At 53.0% G+C, this 18137-nt stretch overlaps 1 long non-coding RNA gene across 4 annotated transcripts in view; it reads left to right on the plus strand.

Moving 5' to 3' along the window:
* The window catches only part of LOC111091218, a 40491-nt gene extending 24436 nt beyond the window's left edge, over positions 1-16055 (plus strand). For all 4 annotated transcript variants that reach the window (XR_005374494.1, XR_005374497.1, XR_005374495.1 and 1 more), the window contains 3 exons: positions 7624-7901; positions 8916-9197; positions 14777-16055. This is a non-coding gene — a long non-coding RNA (uncharacterized LOC111091218). The remainder of the gene's footprint in view (positions 1-7623; positions 7902-8915; positions 9198-14776) is intronic.
* Positions 16056-18137: the final 2082 nt, after the last annotated feature.

The following is an 18137-nucleotide window of genomic DNA, read 5'->3' on the forward strand; positions in this document are numbered from 1 at the left end:
TCAATGGCACACGTTTATGGATTATGGCTTTATGATGGATTTTAATATCTGAGAACAAGCACCTCCTCAGTTGACTTTTTTTCAACATTTCCCTGTCCATTCATGAACTAAATTTTTCTGGTCCATTTTGCAATGATTTCTTCAAAGTCAAAAAGATAAAAATCTCATTTGGACTTCAAGTTGAATTGTATCATCTTGAGAGGTCAGTCTGGGTGGAATTTATATAAATACCATATGAAGATTAAATCTTGCCAAACAAGGATAAGGCACATGTCTCTATTTGTTCAAGTTGTCCTTAAACTTTCTGAAAGATCTTTCTGGAAACTTCTGTGGTTAAAAATGAAATCTTTGGTCATGTTGCATTGAGGCCAGAGAATGTTATCCTTACAGTTTCTCTGCTTTTGTTTTCTGTTAAAAGTATTTATTTAGATACTTTGATGGTGAAATATCTGGCCAGTTTATTCGAGGGATGTTGTAAAGGAAGACACGTTTTCTGTTTGTGAGGTTCAAATTTTATAATACATACCCCTCCCCTTCAAACACACCCACACGCATTGTTAATAATATTACTCAGAATCTTTACTGCCTTCTTCCTTTCTGCCTATTTGGTCTATCAAGATTGTGAGAAATGAATTATAGTCCTCAATTAGTATATTCACCAAACTCTCATATTTTTACGAGATTTTACTTTCTATATTTAAATGAGACGTAATTTGGTGCATACAATTTCATGACAGTTTGGTGTTCCTTGTCAGTGTAATGCTTTTTGTCTCCTCTGTGGCTACATCTGAAATTAATATCTGACCCATGCTTTCCTTTTAATTTTATACCCTAGTATATATTTATCTTTTGTAACTTTGCTTTGGAAATGTCTCTCGTGAACAATATTTAGCTTGATTTTGTTTTACTCGATATGAAAAGGTGGACTCTTTAATCAGGTTTGCTTTAGACTTACTGTAAAACAAGAAGCTAAACATGTATTGTTGTAATTAGCAATTTCAGGCTTGCTTCTGGCAACTTCTTTTCTGGTTTCTGCTTTTTGTTCCCCTTAACATCTTATTTGCTTTTTATGTATTTCAAGGTTTTGGGAAGTTCACGTGTTCCATTTTTAGCTTAACTATTTTCAGCTTTTCTGACATGTTCTTTTGCCCTTCTTTTTCTAGTTGCCAGATTCAGTAGTCAAACACAGAACTTTTAGGGTCCCCCCATTTTAGACAATATTAGAATTTTTTTTTTTTTTTTTTGGTTGCCAGAGACACTGGGAAGCAGCTGGGCTGATTGGGATGTGTGGGGATTGACCTCCTGGGCAAAAAATGGGTGTGTAGAAGTCGCAGAATGGAGAGTAACCAGTCTGAGGTTGTCCTGGGGATCTACAAAACCAGACTGGGTGTGAGAGTCCCCCAAATTCTCCTGCTCTCTTATTGTGGTCGGAAGGTGCCTACTGCAGTAAGCATCCCATGGTCACCTGACTGCATCCCCCTGGGGCAGGAAAAGGTGGGAACAAAAGACTTTCCTGCATTGCCAAATCTTATACTAGGAGAGATGCTCTTGTAGAAACCCCTGGGTGACTTCCCCACAGAGCACTGCCCATTGCTGGGTCACGGGCCTGTGCTTGGGCCAACTGCTGGTCCCAGTGACAGACTGTCCTGATGGCTTTGGACAATCACAACCCACTTCTGTCTGGCTTGTATTCACCAAATGGTGGCATAGGGTCAGGGATTCTTAGCCTCATCCTACTTCATCTATCGGTAGAAGTTGAAGTGGATCGTGCCCTCTGCTGATTTTTTTTTTTAAAGTTAGCTTTATAAAAGTATAATTTACATGTAATACATTGCATTCACTGAAGTGTGCGAGTCAGTGAGTTTTTACAGAGGCATTCACCACGTGACCACCGCCACATTCAAGCTATAGAACGCCGGCATCGGCCCCCAACATCCCCTCATGCGCCCCCAGCCACAGCCCCAGGCAACTCCTGGTCTGCTTCCTGTCACTCCAGGACATTTTGCATTTTCCAGAGTGACTGTAAGCGGAACCGTACAGCACACGTCCCCTAGCGTAAGGGCTTGTCTCGCCAGCACGGTGGTTTTGAGGCTCACCCACGCTGCGCTTGTTATCAGTGATGCATTCTTTTCTGTTGCTGAGTGGTTTCTGCTGCACGGATGGATAAACCACACTTCCTCTAATCTCCTCTTGCTTTTGAAGCACTTTCTCCACTTGACTTACAGGAGAAACCCTTCTTGTCGGCCTCCTCCTCTGGTTTAATTCCTCTCTGACCTCTTCACCCTGGGGTGCGTGCTCAGGCTTGGTCCCCTTCCCGTGTCTATTACACAGGTTTCCGGGGCCTCACCCAGCACCAGGGCTTCCAACAGCCCCTCCGGCCACCCTGAGGAGGTCTTTCCTTTCAAATTTACAACTTCCGCTGGGCCTCCTCCACAGAACCCCACACTTGTGGGTATCGGTCCTGCTTACCATCCCCTACTGGACATAGTCCAGTACCCGCTGTCTCTTACCATCCCCGAGTCCGTGTTGGTCTCCTCCTGCTGCTGTAACAAATAACCACAAACATCATGGCTTCAGCGACGCGTTCCTTCCCTGCAATTCTGGGGGTCCAAGTCCTAGCATCGAGGTGTCAATAGGATGATGTTCCTTCTGGGACTCTAGAGGAAAATTGGTTTCTTTGCCTTTTCAGCTTCCAGAGGGCCCTGCGTTCCTTGGCTGTTGGGCCACCTTCCTTCAAAGCCAGTGAAGCAGCTTCCAATCTGCCTTACTCTCTCCTTCTTTGACCCTCTTGCTTCCTTATGCCTCCTTACAAGGACCCAAGTGATGACATTAAGCCCCCCTGGATAATCCAGAATAATCTCCTCATCTCAGTGCTCTTCACTTCATCATACCTGCAAAGTCCCTTTTGCCAGGTTAGGTGACATATTGTGGGGATTGAGATATCTTTGCAGGGGGCACTGTCCCACCTACTACAGTGTCTTAGGGGGGACTCCTGTCCTCTGTCCCCATCTCAGGTTTCCTTGTCTCAGACAATGGCCACAGCCAGCTTCCTTCTATTTGCTGCCTTCTGCTCTCATGCCCATCCATCAGGGAAACCTCTTGGCTCTGGCATGAAGTATACCCAGAACTCGGCCACGTCTCTTGCCTGCATGCCTGGCTTTTGGCCAGGTCACTACCAGAGCCTCTGGGTGGTCTCCTGGTGCCAGGCCCGTTCTGCCTCCCGTGGTGTGTGATCTGTTCCTTTGGCCATATTTCTAGCTGACGCCCCAGTGTTCCTGGGTTGATCCCCTTGGTCTCTGCACTGGTATTCCATCTGCCTGGAGCCCCTTGCCTTGTTCTCAGCGAGCCCTTTCATGAGCACCCAATAACCCCCACCCTGCGAGGTCCCTGCCTCACCTGCTGTGTTTTGCTTTTGTGTGGTAATTATCTCTTTGCACATGCTTAGGCTCCGCTTCAATATCTCGGCTCCTGCACATGGCTTGTCTTCCTCGTAGAACGCAAGTCTCATGAAGTGGGAGCTTGGCCCATGCTGTTTGCAGTATCCTGAATAGAATACAGTCCTGGAACCTGATAGGTCCTCAGGACACATGTGCTAAATGGGCGAATGAGGAATGGAAGTCAGTGTGGGCTCAGGGTGGGTGGGATGCCCCGAGATCAAGACTGCCCGGGGCCGCAGAGGTTCAGTGAATGGGAGGGTGGCCTGTTGGAGTCAGAGCTGTGCTGAGGGGGGGTTTCTTTCCCTTGGGATGAGTTTTGGATGGGTGGGGTGAGATGAGGTTGATGGGGAGGGAGAGAGCCTATCCCAGACAAGAGGGCCAGGCGAGGCGGGGGGCAGGTGGTGAGGGAGAAGCACACTATAAGACTATGATATTGGGTGGGTGTGAGCAGGGGCCACAGTGTGTGTGGCTTTGCAGACCTGCCTGTGGGGAGTGGGGCTTGGTCACTGTGTCTGCATGAGGGGGATTATTCGGGGTGTGTGTCTGCAGCATGATTTGTGTGTGTATTTTTGAATGTTGAGTGTGTGGTGAGTGTATGAGTGTGTAAGTGTTTCTATGTGTTTCTGAGTGTGAGCATCTGTGTATGTGTGTGTGCACATGTGTGATTTGTGTCCTTGTGTGTTCATGTGCATTTGAGTGAATCTCTGTGTCTACGTCTGAGTGTTTGGTGAGCAGCATGTCGGAGTGTGTTTTGTGAACACGTGTGTATGTGCTTGGTGTCTGGATGTGTGAATCTCCGGGAGTGAGTGTGTGTGTGTCCACAAGAGCGCGTGAGCAGATGTGCTTTGCCTGCCCAGCTGTGTGTCTGTACGTGTCTGGGTCTGGGCATCTGTGTATGACAGTTGGTGCACGTGTGACTTGGATGTGAGTGGTCACGTCTGTGTGTGGCCACGGGCAGGTGCCCTCAGGTAGGGAGCCAGGGTGCCCGGGCAGCCCCTCCTGCCAAGCCCTGTGGCCCCTCCCAGGTGGGTGAACTGACCACGAGAGCCCGACACCCCATCCCTGAGACCCTTGTCACCAGGCACAGGACAGGAAAAGAGCACAGAGGGGCCCTTGAGCCGGTGCCCTTCCCCCAGCGCCTCGCCCCTCGCTGTCACTGGGGCCACTGGCTCGGGTTAACTGATGGAGGGAAAAACCCATTAAGCGGCTGCCTCTCCCCGTCACCGTTATCGGTTCCTGCTCGCCTGTAGCCCGGCTGACGCGCTCTCGCTCTTCTTCACATAATTGAAGAAAGTTTTCCCATTACCCGCTGTCTCTGCCACGCGGCGCCCGCCCTCGCCCCTTCGCGGTCCCGAGGATTCTGGTCTCTTTTCTTCCTCCTCGAGAAGCTGACCTAAGCTCCCCTGCTCCTCATTTTCTCCCAAACTCAGAGTGGGCTTGTCCGCGGCGGCCCCCGCAGGCTGCTGGGAGCGGCGGGCACAGGGAGGGCCCCCGCTCTGGCGGCTCTGGGACAGCAAGCCTGGCTGTCCTGGCGGCGGGTCAAGGGCCCCTGGAGGGATGTGCCTGCGGGATGTGCAGCCTCTGAACTCCCGTGTGCCTGCCTGAGCTTGATGAGCTGTCCGGAAGCTGTGTAGGTGACAAATGGAGACTCCAGGCACAGGGGTGGCACCCAGGTGGGCTCCCCGTGGGAGGTTCCTGGCCCTCTCTGCTTTGTTCAGGTGGAACCAGGGTAACTTTGGCTTCCTGATGAACATGACCACGAACAAAAGTGCTTTGTCTTTCTCCGCCTGTCTGGTCCCTCCCAGGGGGAGGGGGTGTGGGAGATGCTTGGATCCTTACCAGGCGCCAGACGATGGCCCGGCCAGAGGTTTTCTCTATTCCTGCCAGGCGGCCTGCAGTTGGTATGTTGGTCTCCCTGGCACCCTTGCTATAACCCCGGCTTCTCCTACCCCGCACACTGACCTCTGAGCCTCTTACTTCCCCAGGAAGACTCTGTCCCTTGCCTGGGACCCACTGGACCCCACAATTTGCACAGTGCCCCAGGCCAGCAGACCCTTGCCTCCCTGCAAGAAGCATGGACCAGACCTTATGCTGGGTGGGGCTGGGTTTGGGGAACGCTAGAATGAATACCTGCGGGAGCCACGAGGGGCGATGCCTGCTCAGGGCTGCCTAAGACCCAGAAAGCAGGTGAAGCCCCATTGTGCGTGGCCTCATTGCAGAAGAGCCAGAGGGACAGCTTCAGCTGTCCTGCTTCTTGGTACAGGGACGCCTGTACTGGAAATGGAGCTGCACAGAGCTCAGGCCACACCCTGGTGCCCACCTCCCGGGAGGCCTTGCTGGGCGAGGCCCCAAGTGCAGGCTGCCAGAGATTTGGGAGCTTTCTTGATATGTAACCCAGCTGTTCCTGCCACACTGACCTTGGCCCTCCACCTGCCCTCTGGGCCTCTGCACCTTGCCTTGTCTTATCCTGTGTCCCTAACACCGTCAGAACAATGCTTCCAACCTGCTGGGAGGGCAACCGCAAGGGAGACCAGCTCTGGCCATGTCCATCACCACTTGTGTCCCTCAGGCACCCCTGAACGTGGTCACTGTGGGTGGGAGCAGAGTCTGGGCCTTCTCATCCTGCCAGGCCTGAGCGTGCCTCTCATACCCCGAGACCCAGGGCCGCCAGGGCTGAGCTGGGAGCCAGTACTGATGAATACTGATGTCTGCATCCCTTCAGTCCCTCCAACCCAGATGCCTCACCCGGGTTACAGTGTCCAGGTGTGTGAAGAACATCCCTGGCTGGTATAGAGCAGCCTCAGAGGAGCCTCAGAGGAGACCACCTGCAATGAGCAGAATGCTCCCCACTCTCTGTCCCCAGCATCAGGCCACTCTGACAGCACCGCGGCCTGCCAAATACCAGAGCCAGACTGTAGGGGTGTCCCTGCACCTGGGCCTGCCTGATGCCACCCACCATCTGCATCCCCCCGCACCCCTCACTGTGGGGGCCATTTGGGAGCTGCCCCCTTTAGGCCATGTCAGCCCCCACGAGATAGCATATGTCAGCCCCTGACTCGAGAGACAAAATGCAGCAGGGTTTCAGGGCCATAGCCTGGATGCCACAGCCTCACCTCCCCATTCCTCCCCTCGGTTTCCTCCTCTGTAAAATGGGATGATGATGATGATGATGATGATGATGATGATGATGATAGATCCTTCCTCACCAGGTTGTTGCAAAGTCTGACCTAAATGAGTTAATAAATAGAAGGCACGTGCAAGAAGGGTGGGCACATGGTAACCCTTCGGGCACAGTTCCTCTGTCCCACACGTCTCACCACCAGGTGCTACGGTGTGTAGCTCCCATGCCCGGCTCCGGCAAGCCTTCCACCCTGCCACGCCCCTGGAGCAGAAGGGTGGGCGGCTCCCTGGGTCGCGGCCGGTCTGCAGATTTGGCTTCGTCTCCCTGGTGGAATGGGCTTTGCTTTTTAATTTTTATTCAGGTCGAAGTTCCTTGTAGCATGTGCACCGACACTCCACATGTATTTCCCTTGGGGGACACCCATGCAGATTGAGAGAGGGGACGTTGCCTGCGCCTCGGTAGGGCCCCAGGGAAATGCTTGCTGCATGGAGCCAGCCACTAGGCCGAGCCCTCTGGCGAGAGGTGCTGGGATGCAGGTGTTGTGGCCTCTCACTAAAAGTCAAAGTCACATTTGTGAGCTCCATTTGCGGGGCTGGTGGCTCCTTTGCTCCGTGTTGTTGTTACGGAAGTATTTCTGTGTATGAATACACTCTGTAGTATCCTGAAAATTTTAATTGCTTGACAATGATTCATTAGATTTCACATAAACACGTAGATATCTGAGTTCTCTTGAAACATGGGAGGTCAGGGAGCACTGGGCCCGTGTTCTCACATGACAGCATAGGGTGGTGCCCAGTAGGGCTGCCAGCCAACCGAGCCACAGTCCCTGCTGCTTCCTCCTGTGCCATACCTGGGATGTCTCCCCCACGTGCACTGCCAGCCCCACCCCTCTGGGCATCTGGCTGCAGCCCCTAGGTGGTCGAAAGGGGCCACCTCATCCCATCTATGTCTTCTGGTGTGGTCCCCTGATTGATTGATTGATTGATTGATTGATTGATTGATTTTAGAAATGGCCACAAGTCCTGCTCCTTTTCACAATGGGACCCTGTGGTTCCTCTTCTCCAGCCAGGGTCTACTTCTCCACCTCTGCCCTGGGGGCAAGTCACATCACTTGTTTGGCCAATGGGACATCAGCAAATGCGTCACTGGCAGACACTGGAAAATTACCTGCATGCTGGAGCTTGCTCCCTCTTGCTACCCTTGAACCCAAGACTGTCCTAGGGATGAGCCTGGGCTAACCTGCAGCCAGAGAATAAGAAGCCAAGTGGAGAGTCAAGGTGCAATGGCCAACAGAACTGCTGCCATCAAGACATGGCAGTGAGCCACTCTTGAACTGATCACAGGTACTTGGGAAAGTGTGGAAGACCTAGGTCAGACCAGCCCCCAGCTGACCTGCAGAATGGAATGCTAAATAAGAAATGGCTATTGTTTTAAGACAGTTTTGGGGTGGTTTGTTATGCAGCGAAAGCTAGCTGCTATATTGTTATTTATGCTCAGTGAACAAGCAGTGCCCTCTAGAGAACAAGGGGCTCCTAAGAGAAGGCTCTGTCCCTCTTGACAAGGCAAGTGGCAGCCCCTTCCTCCCAGCACTGCTCCCATATGACTGTGCAGCAGCCCGGCCCCCATGATTGAATTTTCAGCCTGTTTCAGGGGACCTGGGCCCTCTGATTCTACAGGACAGGGTCTGCTGACCAGCACTGTGCACTCAAGAGGGTATTTGGGCCATGTATCATCAGGACCTCTCTGCCACGGCCTCTCCTACCTGCTCTGGGTGCACAGAAGCCCAGCAGTGGCTCTTTCCTGGAAGTCCACTCAGGAAGCTCCTCACACAATGACTCCTGCTGTCCTTGTCCACTTCAGCACTTCAGCACTGGCCCTAAACCTGGCAGCCCACACATGCTCTGTGCCTGGACTGCTGTGGCCACGGCTCCTTGTCCCAGCTAGCCCAGCTACCAGATGTTCCCTAGAGCCTCACCTGGGCCCGCTGTCTGATTTGAGACCGGGGTGCTTTGCTAAACATCAACCAGGTCTGTGGTATGAGGGCTGACCAATCAGAACAGGCACTGTCCATGTTCAATGCCTGCCTCACGTCCCTGGCCCTCCACACGTGTGAATACATGCACCCACATACGTGCCCCACTGGGACCCCTTCAGTCCCTCAAGGCCAGTCTCATTTCTGCCCTTGTTGCCCACCTGTCCTCCGGGTAGGGAGAGTGGATGTGTCCTTAGTTTCCCCAACTGCACCAGAAGACTGGACCAGCTTCTCTAGAAGGTACTCTGGCTAACTGGCTGTTTCTTGGATGCTTCTTTCCCTTACTATGACCTGGTGCCTTGGTGCTGGGGATTTGGGGTCTCAGTTTCCACATCTTTGCAATGACTCTCCCAGCTCAAAGCCTCCATCCCAGCTCCCAGAACTGCTGTGCAGCATTCCGGATCATGAAGGACCAGAGCCATGTGGTCCAGTGGTGAGGGTCTCAGAGGACGGGCTGTGACCCAAGGCACCCGCCTAGCCGGCAGCTCTAAGTGCCAAGGAGGGAAAGATGCGGCTGCCCAGTTTTCTCGCTCCTTCCAGACCAGGCCAAGGCCTGTGTACTCCCCGTGACCTCCTCCCAGAATCTTCTTCATCCCGCCTCACCCAGGTGAGTGAGATGCTTCAGACCCAGGAAAAGCTACCCTGACTTCTCCGAGGTTGGGGTCACTCCAGGTGGAGCTACAATCCAACCATCAATCTTGTGATGATTTGATGAGCTTGTCTGTCTGGCACTAAAGCATCGGCTTCATGAGGGCTGGGCTGTCTGTCTCTGCTCCCCATCTCGTCCCCAGAGCCTGGTGAGTGCCTGTCACACAGTAGGTGTCCAGTAAATATTTGCTAGGTGGATGGACAGTTGTGGGGAGGACTTCTGGGCTATGGGAGGGCTGGGACAGGCTCCTGCAGGGAGCATTCCTGCCTCTCTCTATGTGGTGGCGCTGGCTCCGTGGACGTTCTGGGCTGTGCTGGGGCGGGAGATGTCAGTGAGCTGAGAGGGATCCTCGAAGTGACAGGTGCTTCTTAGCTCCAGGCACGCCCGGGGCCCAGGCTGAATTGGCTCTTCCAGCAGTTCCAGCAGCCCCTGTTTCCAGGGCTAATTGGGGAAGGGGAGGGGGAGCCAGAGGTGGGGGACCCTCTATTCTGGGCTGTCTCATGACAATGGTGAGCCAGTGTATAAGTGGAGTTGGGGGGCAGCGAGGGAGACGGAGAAAGCAAGAGATGGAGGGAGACTGCATACAGTACACGTGGTGCAGGAGTGTGTGTCTGGAGCGGCCTCGGTTTGTGGCCAGGTTTTATATGCGCATTTGCACGTGTGTGTGTGCTTTTATGTCCTTGGTATCATGCAGGCATGTGCCTGTATATTATTTATTTCTGTGTGTTTTGTGAGCACGAGTACATGTGTACCTTATGTGTGTCTATGTGTTTGTGTCTAAATTGTGTGTCTCTGAGGACACGCTTTTATGGCATGTATCCTGCTTCCTGCGTTTATACTTATTTCTATGTGTGTCTGTGCCTTGGGTGTGTGCATCTACATGTGTGTGTTTGTGGCCTGAATTGGTACCTATGTGTGCGTGTGTGTGTAGCACTGGATGTCCCCCCGGCGCAGAGCACTCCCCCACCGGGTTCATTATAGGAATGGCAGGCCTGTCGTTCTCAGTCGTGGTCCCACGACATCTTGTACCTCTCCAGCTCCATCCTCTCCCCTGGGTCCTCCTTCTGGGGAGTACTGTATCCTGGGTGTCTGCAGGCTTCCAGAAGGGCACTGAAGGAGGAGGGGCGGCATGCTCTAGGCCTCCTCCTCTCTGCCAGGGAAGTGCACAGGCTCTGTGACAGGACCAAGGCTGGGGAGAGAGGTGGGCGCTGGGAGTAGGGAGGGTTTGGGGGCTCCTCTGGAGGGCTGAGCCGTGTTCCTCTGAAGGGTTGTGGGCCCCTTTTCTCTTCTAGCCATGTTACGGAGGGGACTGTTGGGAGGTGGGGAGGCCAAGAGGCAGCTGCAGGGTCAGGGCTGGGGAGACCCGAGAGGCAGGGTCCTTGCTGGGGCTGAAGGGGAGCAGGGGTGGGATGGCTGGAGGGGTCAGGGAGGTACTTGGGCTTTTGGTTCATCCTGCAGAACCCAGCACAGCTGGATGTTTGGAGCATCCTCGGGCCTGGGTTTGGGGGCAGACAAAGACGAGCCCAGAGGGGTCAGACTTGCCAGCCACCAGCTGCTGGGGCCCAGCCCTGGAGCAGCCCAAGCAGCTCCCCTGAGCCCGGCCTCCCCAGTCCTGGCCACCCCAGCATCAGTGACAGTTAAGCTTTGCAGCATCCTCTCTGGGTGTCTTTTGTGTGTCTTCCTTTTGCCAAAGGCGTCCCGGATGCATGACGGAGTACTTGCTCCCCCAAGGTGGACTGGGGTGCAGGCACCTGGGGGCAGTGAGTTGGGCGTTGCTGGCTCTCAGCTCTAGGGAGGGGGCTGGGAGTCTGTGTGGACCACGCCAGCAGGAGCCGAGTGGATGGGGCCAGGCTTTCTCTGCGGAGCTGGCCAACCGGCATTCAATGCCAGAGCTGGGGTTACCTCCCTTTCTGTGCCTATTGCCACCTCAGTCCTCGGAACATGTGTGTTCCCCGAGGCCTGGTGACGGGCAGACCCAGGCATGGGGGTGCTCAGCAGTGGATGCTGGTGGTGCTCCATGCTTAACCCCAGGCATGTGGATGGTGGCTGCTAAGGAGCTTGCTGCTGCCCCTTTTCCCCTTCTTCCATCACTCAGGGGCGACAGGCACCCCCTTGCCGAGGGTCCCTGGGGGGTTGTGACTGCACTCCTCCCTGCGAGGGGTGAATGGTCTGCAGCCAATGATGAGCTGACATGGAGTGTGGGTTCAAAACTCCAATCCTGCTACCTTCCCCACCTGGGACGGCTCTGGGGCTACTCAGGCTCATTTGCTCAGTGGATCCGGCAAAGGCAGATGTAGCTGAAACCTGTCCCTCCCAGCTTCCCCCTCCCTTTCCGTCCCTCGCTCCCCTCCTCTAGCTGGCCTCCTCCAACAAAGCACCCATACAACACCCCTGCAAGGCTCCTTCCTAGGAAAGCTGCCCCAGGGCCCCAAAGTCATTGGTGGCACAAAGGAATAATAAAGGAACATATGGGGAGACAGACCTGTCTGAGGCCTAGGGGATGCTCCAGGAGGGGAGCTACAGGGACCTTGGTGCCACTGCCCTTCTTCATGGACAAGGAACATGAAGGAGGGTAGGGGGCCTGCTAGGGGTCCCAGCGAGGTCAGAGTAGGGGCTCACGCTGCTGTTTGTTCTTCCAAAATAACCTCCTTATTATATAAAAAAAAAAAAATCACCTCCCAGATCAGGAAATAAAAAAAGAAGTAAAGAAAGGAAACTGTTACTGGATGCCTGGGGTGGGGCTCAGTGGTGGAGCACCTGCTTTCAGCTCAGGGCGTGATCCTGGGGTCCTGGGATCGAGATCCACGTCGGGCTCCCTGCAGGGAGCCTGCTTCTCCCTCTACCTGTGTCTCTGCCTCTCTCACTGGGGCTGCTGCCTCAGAACACACCACTCCCCTTCCAGGAAACTGTGCCCACATCTGCACACCCAGAGCAGTACCACCAGGTGAAGGGGGCTTGTGAAGATTAAAGTTATTGGGGGACACCCTCAGTTTGTTCCCTATAGTTAAGAGTCTCTTATGGTTGCTGGAGGAGAGAGGGGCAGGGGAAGGGGGTAACTGGGTCATGGGCATTAAGGAGGGCACATGATGTAATGAGTACTGGTTGTTATATGCAACTGACAAATCACTAGGTTCTACCATTGAAACTAATACTACACTATATGTTAACTAGAATTTAAATAAAATCAAGATAAAAAGCTTTTGCACAGCAAAAGAAACAGTCCACAAAACTACAAGACAACCTACAGAATGAGAGAGGATATTTGCAATGACCTATCAGGTAAAGGGCTAGTATCCAAGATCTGTAGAGAACTTATCAAACTCAACAGAAAAGAAACAAACAATCCAATCATGAAATGGGCAAAAGACATGAAGAGAAATCTCACGGAGGAAGACATAGACATGGCCAACACGCACATGAGAAAATGCTCTGCATCACTTGCCATCAGGGAAATACAAATCAAAACCACAATGAGATACCACCTCACACCAGTGAGAATGGGGCAAATTAACAAGGCAGGAAACAACAAATGTTGGAGAGGATGCGGAGAAAAGGGAACCCTCTTGCTCTGTTGGTGGGAATGAGAACTGGTGCAGCCACTCTGGAAAACTGTGTGGAGGTTCCTCAAAGAGTTAAAAATAGACCTGCCCTACGACCCAGCAATTGCACTGTTGGGGATTTACCCCAAAGATACAGATGCAATGAAACGCCTGGACACCTGCACCCCGATGTTTCTAGCAGCAATGTCCACAATAGCCAAATGGTGGAAGGAGCCTCGGTGTCCATCGAAAGATGAATGGATGAAGAAGATGTGGTTTATGTATACAATGGAATATTCCTCAGCCATTAGAAACGACAAATACCCACCATTTGCTTGGACGTGGAGGGACCTGGAGGGTATTATGCTGAGTGAAGTAAGTCAATCGGAGAAGGACAAACATTATATGGTCTCATTCATTCGGGGAATATAAGAAATAGTGAAAGGGAATAAAGGGGAAAGGAGAGAAAATGAGTGGGAAATATGAGAGACAACATGAGAGATTCCTAACTCTGGGAAACGAACAAGGGGTAATGGAAGGGGATGGGTGGGGGATGGGGTGACTGGGAGATGGGCACTGAGGGGGCACTTGATGGGATGAGCACTGGGTGTTATGCTATATGTTGGCAAATCAAACTCCAAAAAAAAAAAAAAATCTAGAAAGAAAAAAATAAAGAAAATTGAAAAAAAAAAAAAAAGATAATGGAGGTCAGGTCTGAGGTCCCGCCCAGGTCAGTGGAGGGATTGGGATGGACAGGGGCAGCTTCCAGCCCAAGGGCAGGCGGGAGCAGGCATGAGGGTGAGTGAGAGTGGGCACTGTGTATGGTAGGGAGACTCCACCATGGCCAGGAGCCTTCTTGGGGGAGGGTGGAGGGGAAGGGGGAGGGGGTGGCGAGGAGGCTGACTCAAGGTAGGGGCAGGGCAGGAGGGAGCTGAGTCTGGGGAGAGGTGCTATGAGAGCCTTTGCCTCAGGGGGATCCAGGGAGAAGGCACCAGGGTATCCAGCAGAGGCTGCTGTCCCACCCGCCCCACTCCCTGCATGTCCTGTCCCCACAGCTCTGCTGGCTGGCACCCTGGGACCCTTGGGACCGTGGGACTTGCTGAGGCCCACACAGGCCTGGCCTCCTACCCAACGGCAAAGGGCAGCTGCTCCTGCCCAGGAAGCCTGAGCACCAGCGTCCCCATCCCCGGGGACCTAGACTCCTGGAGGCAGGGCTCTCTTCTGAAAACATGATCTATTGACAGTGGTGCTACTCCACCCCGTTCAGTCGGGGTGGTAAGTGGGCAAGTGGGCGCCCCTGAGCACAGGGCAGTAACACCTGGCATCCTTGCTGGGCTCCCTGCTGCTGCTGGCTGGTTCCCTGGGGCTCTCTGAGTCCCGGGCTTCTTCCTGTTAATTGGGGGCGGGGGGGGGGTGGTGGTTATAATAAGGCCTGGGTCGTAGGGTTTTTGTGAATGAGTTTCCTGAGGAGCTTGGCACCTGGTGCTCATCAATATCAGCCAGAGGTGACCCCCTTCCCTGCCCTGCCTCTCCTTGAGCCACTGTGGGTGGAGGAGTCAAAAGCCTAGTATCTTCTGTGAACTAGATATAGATGGGTCTGGATTTCCTCGTCCTCGGGGGTAGAATGGTAATCACAGAATCCACACAGAGGCTGTTAGCTTTGGGGCCTTTTAAGAAACCTCACAGGTTAGAGAAAGGACTTCTCCAAGGCTCCAGGCCTCCTCCCAAACATAGGGGAGCCTGCTTGCAGGTCCCACGAGAAGGATAATCCAGGCTTGAGCCCTACTGGGAACTGTCCTTCCTTGAAAATACCCTGCTGGGATGCTGCAGGCGGCTCAAGCATGTGTGCAGAAGCCAGCGCAGACGCCCTGCTGCCAGGCAGGCCTGTGCAACAGACCTGGGCTATCTCCCCTAAACCCACAGTTATTGCCTCAGATAAGAGCAGAGTAAACATGAAATCCCTTAATGCATTTGCTAACAGCTGTTCTCTGTTTATAGACACCAGGCCAAGCGGGGACTTCAGCACACATGAAGCTGGCCTGGATGGAAGCTCCCCACCTGTCACTGTCCTGCTGAGCATCCTGGGCAAGCCCATCCCTCTTGGGGCCTCAGGCTCCCCATCTGTGGAGGGAACAGTTTCCACTGATCCCCACGGATGACCTAGAAGGAGCTAGCAGTCTGTGAGTTGATGTGTGAGGACATGCAGCTTGTGCATGAATGTGCACACGTGTGTGCATGTGCACATGCCTGGGCAAGAGTGCGTGCGCGCACGCGCGCACACACACACACACACACACACACACACATAGATCCTCAGTCAGGGGAAGTCAACTGTCAAGCACAGTATTTTAAAATGTGCTTATTTATTTGGCTTGTTTGCGCCCTATCTCCTCGGCTGCCTTTATAAATATTTATCAATGTTGTCACAGTGACATTTCCTGGGAGGAGGTGAGAACTGGAGGGAGAAAGGATGTCAGAGGGGAGCAGACAGGTTGAGGGAGCAGGGGAGGATGGCCCAGTCCCAGCAGTGGACCAGGATGGGGGAGGGCTGACGCCACAGGAGGAGGGAGAGGGCCCTTGACACAGAGACCTGATTCAGGGGTCCAGAAGCAGGACCCACATTTCAAGATGTCCCTAAGGATGAAATAAGGATGAGTGGGGAACATGACGAGCCACGTGCCTCTGCCACTGCTGTGTGAGCTTGCACAAGGCCCCTCACCATCCACGGGGTTGTCTATTAAACACCAACTGTTCTGAGTATTCACTTCATTCACTATTTACAAACGACTCTGTGATGAAGGCACTGGTCTCCCCATTTTACAGATAGGGAAAACAAGGCATTGGGATTAGTTACCTGCCCAAGACAGCCAGTTCTGAAGCACAGAGCCCGGATCTAAACATAGGCAGCTCGTTGCAGAGCTCCTGCCCTTAACCACTACTCCATCTGGATGTATCATTTGTATCTTTAACGATTATTCCTTAGAGCCCCCTCCCCCTCCGTACACAGCCGGTCTCAGTCTTGCTCCTGGGGTAACAGAGATGACCAAGGCAGGCCCTCTACCTGGTTGGCAGAGCTCAGGGTCTTGTGGGGAACCTAAGGACATGTTAACCTGACAGCGCTGCTGTGTAGTGGGTGTTCAGAGGACATTTAGGAGGGTGGCTCTGCGGCAGCCCCAGTGGCGCAGCAGTTTAGCGTCTGCCTTCAGCCCAGGGCCTGATCCTGGAGACCTGGGATCGAGTCCCACATCGGGCTCCCTGCATGGAGCCTGCTTCTCCCTCTGCCTGTGTCTCTGCCTCTCTCTCTCTCTCTCTGTCTCTCATGAATAAATACATATAATCTTAAAAAAAAAAAAAAGAGGTGGCTCTGAAGACAGAGTGTGGGGCATTGAATCCTAGTCGGCTCAGTGCTAGCTGTGTGATCTTGGCTAGCCCAGGTAAAGGAGTGCCCTCAGTGTGGAGTGGGAAGGAGAGGCCTGGTAGCAGAGACATGGAGTGAGGGGCTCTTGGCAGTCAAAGAGGAGTCAAAAGTTTTGAACCTAAGGAACAGAGAGAAGGTGGAGGCTGTATCAGCTAGCTTTTGCTGCATAACAAACTACCCCAAAACTTTGTGGCTTCTAACAGCCATCATTTATTTAGCTCACAACTCTGTGGCTTGGCAATTTAGGCGATCTGTTTTTGCTGGACTCACTCACATATCTGAGGCCTCAGTTGTGATGGTGGAGATGTTCTTCATGGGGCCTCTTACCCTTCCAGTGGCCTTCATTCTGGTTACAGACTTCCAAGACTGATATTAGAAACATGCAAAGCCTCTTGAAGCCTTGTCTTAGAACGGGCCCAGTGTTATTTCCGGTATATTCTATTAGTTAAAGGGATGGGGTAAACTGATGGGAGGAGGTACACAATCACATTGTAGAGGGCAGGGTAGAAAGAAGGGGTAAGGATCAGGGCCATCTTTACTCTACCCTGAGTAAAGTAAAGGGTAGTGTCTACTGTCATGTGCAATGATGACAGTCTGGGGGCTGGTGGGAACACAGTTAAGAACATAATGACATTAGAAGTGTTGATGGGAACTATAAGGGGAAATAACAAATGCAGTTTCAGAGATCTTCAGAGATCCACACTGGTCTTCTCCATGTCATGTTTCTAGGGGAGGCACCCATAGTTCTCAAATGCCTTCTCATTGTCCCTACTGATCCTTTTTGGTGTTGACCAACCCCTGGACAACCCTTTGCACTTGCCAGTGTCCTGTGAGTCTGTGTTCTGGGTGCATGACTGGACTTCCATTCACCTCCAACACTGGGGAGAGGATTGAGATCTCTAAGTCCTAGGTAAGCTGCCAGCCATGGACTTTGGAGCCAGGTACTCTGTATCCAGGTCCCTCTCCTATTCCTCACCTCCATGAATCCCTCACAGATTTTGCCCTCTCTCTAAGGCTCAACTCCCTTATCTTCAAAGGAGAAAAATGATGCCTCCATCCCAGGTCCTTGTGAGGCCCCGATGATTCATGCACAGCCCCTGGGAGGGACTGAGCACAGGGAGGCTTCAAAGCCACCAGCCTCTGGCCTCTGTGTGGCCTGTCCCTTGAGGGTTATGGGTCGAGTTGCCAGACAAAGGACTCTGAGTTAAATTTGAATTTCAGATCAACAAAGAGCAATTTTTTTAGTGAAATATCCCATCCAATTATTCATTGTTAATGTGAAATTTGAAGGTCTGTATTTTTATTTGCTGAAGCTGGACATCCTGAGGTGGGGAGTGAGAGCTTCCCCCTGCTCTGGCTTCCCAAGAGCTGCCTGAGCAGCCTTTATCCCGTAATGGGATAAATGTCTGTGCGTCCTGTAGCAAGAAGCTCATTGGGTGAGGAGTGGGTCTGAGGGAGGCTGACCTCAGCCTAGCATGGGGAAAGAATTGATGCTGGCTGACCTGAAAAGAAGGGTGAGCTGTGGCCGCCTCCAGGGGAGATAGCTGAATTCAGCACCACTGTGTGCTGGCCCAGGGGGAAGCCCAGGGAATCTTTTTTTTTTTTCTTATGATAGTCAGAGAGAGAGAGAGAGAGAGAGAGAGAGGCAGAGACGTAGGCAGAGGGAGAAGCAGGCTCTATGCACCGGGAGCCCGACGTGGGATTCGATCCTGGGTCTCCAGGATCGCGCCCTGGGCCAAAGGCAGGCGCTGCCACCCAGGGATCCCAAGCCCAGGGAATCTGACGTAACTCCTCCCTGAATGCCACTTGCTGCCTGCACAGCTCTACTTGGGACACCAGGTTGGCATCTCTACCTTCATATGGCAGGGCTGAGTGCCCACCCTGCTCTACCTTCTGCTCTCAGATGCTCAGGCCTGAAGGCTTGGGGCCTTCCTGATGCCG

The sequence above is a fragment of the Canis lupus genome, chromosome 20 (genome assembly GCF_011100685.1).
Source record: "Canis lupus familiaris isolate Mischka breed German Shepherd chromosome 20, alternate assembly UU_Cfam_GSD_1.0, whole genome shotgun sequence".
Taxonomy (NCBI): domain Eukaryota; kingdom Metazoa; phylum Chordata; class Mammalia; order Carnivora; family Canidae; genus Canis; species Canis lupus.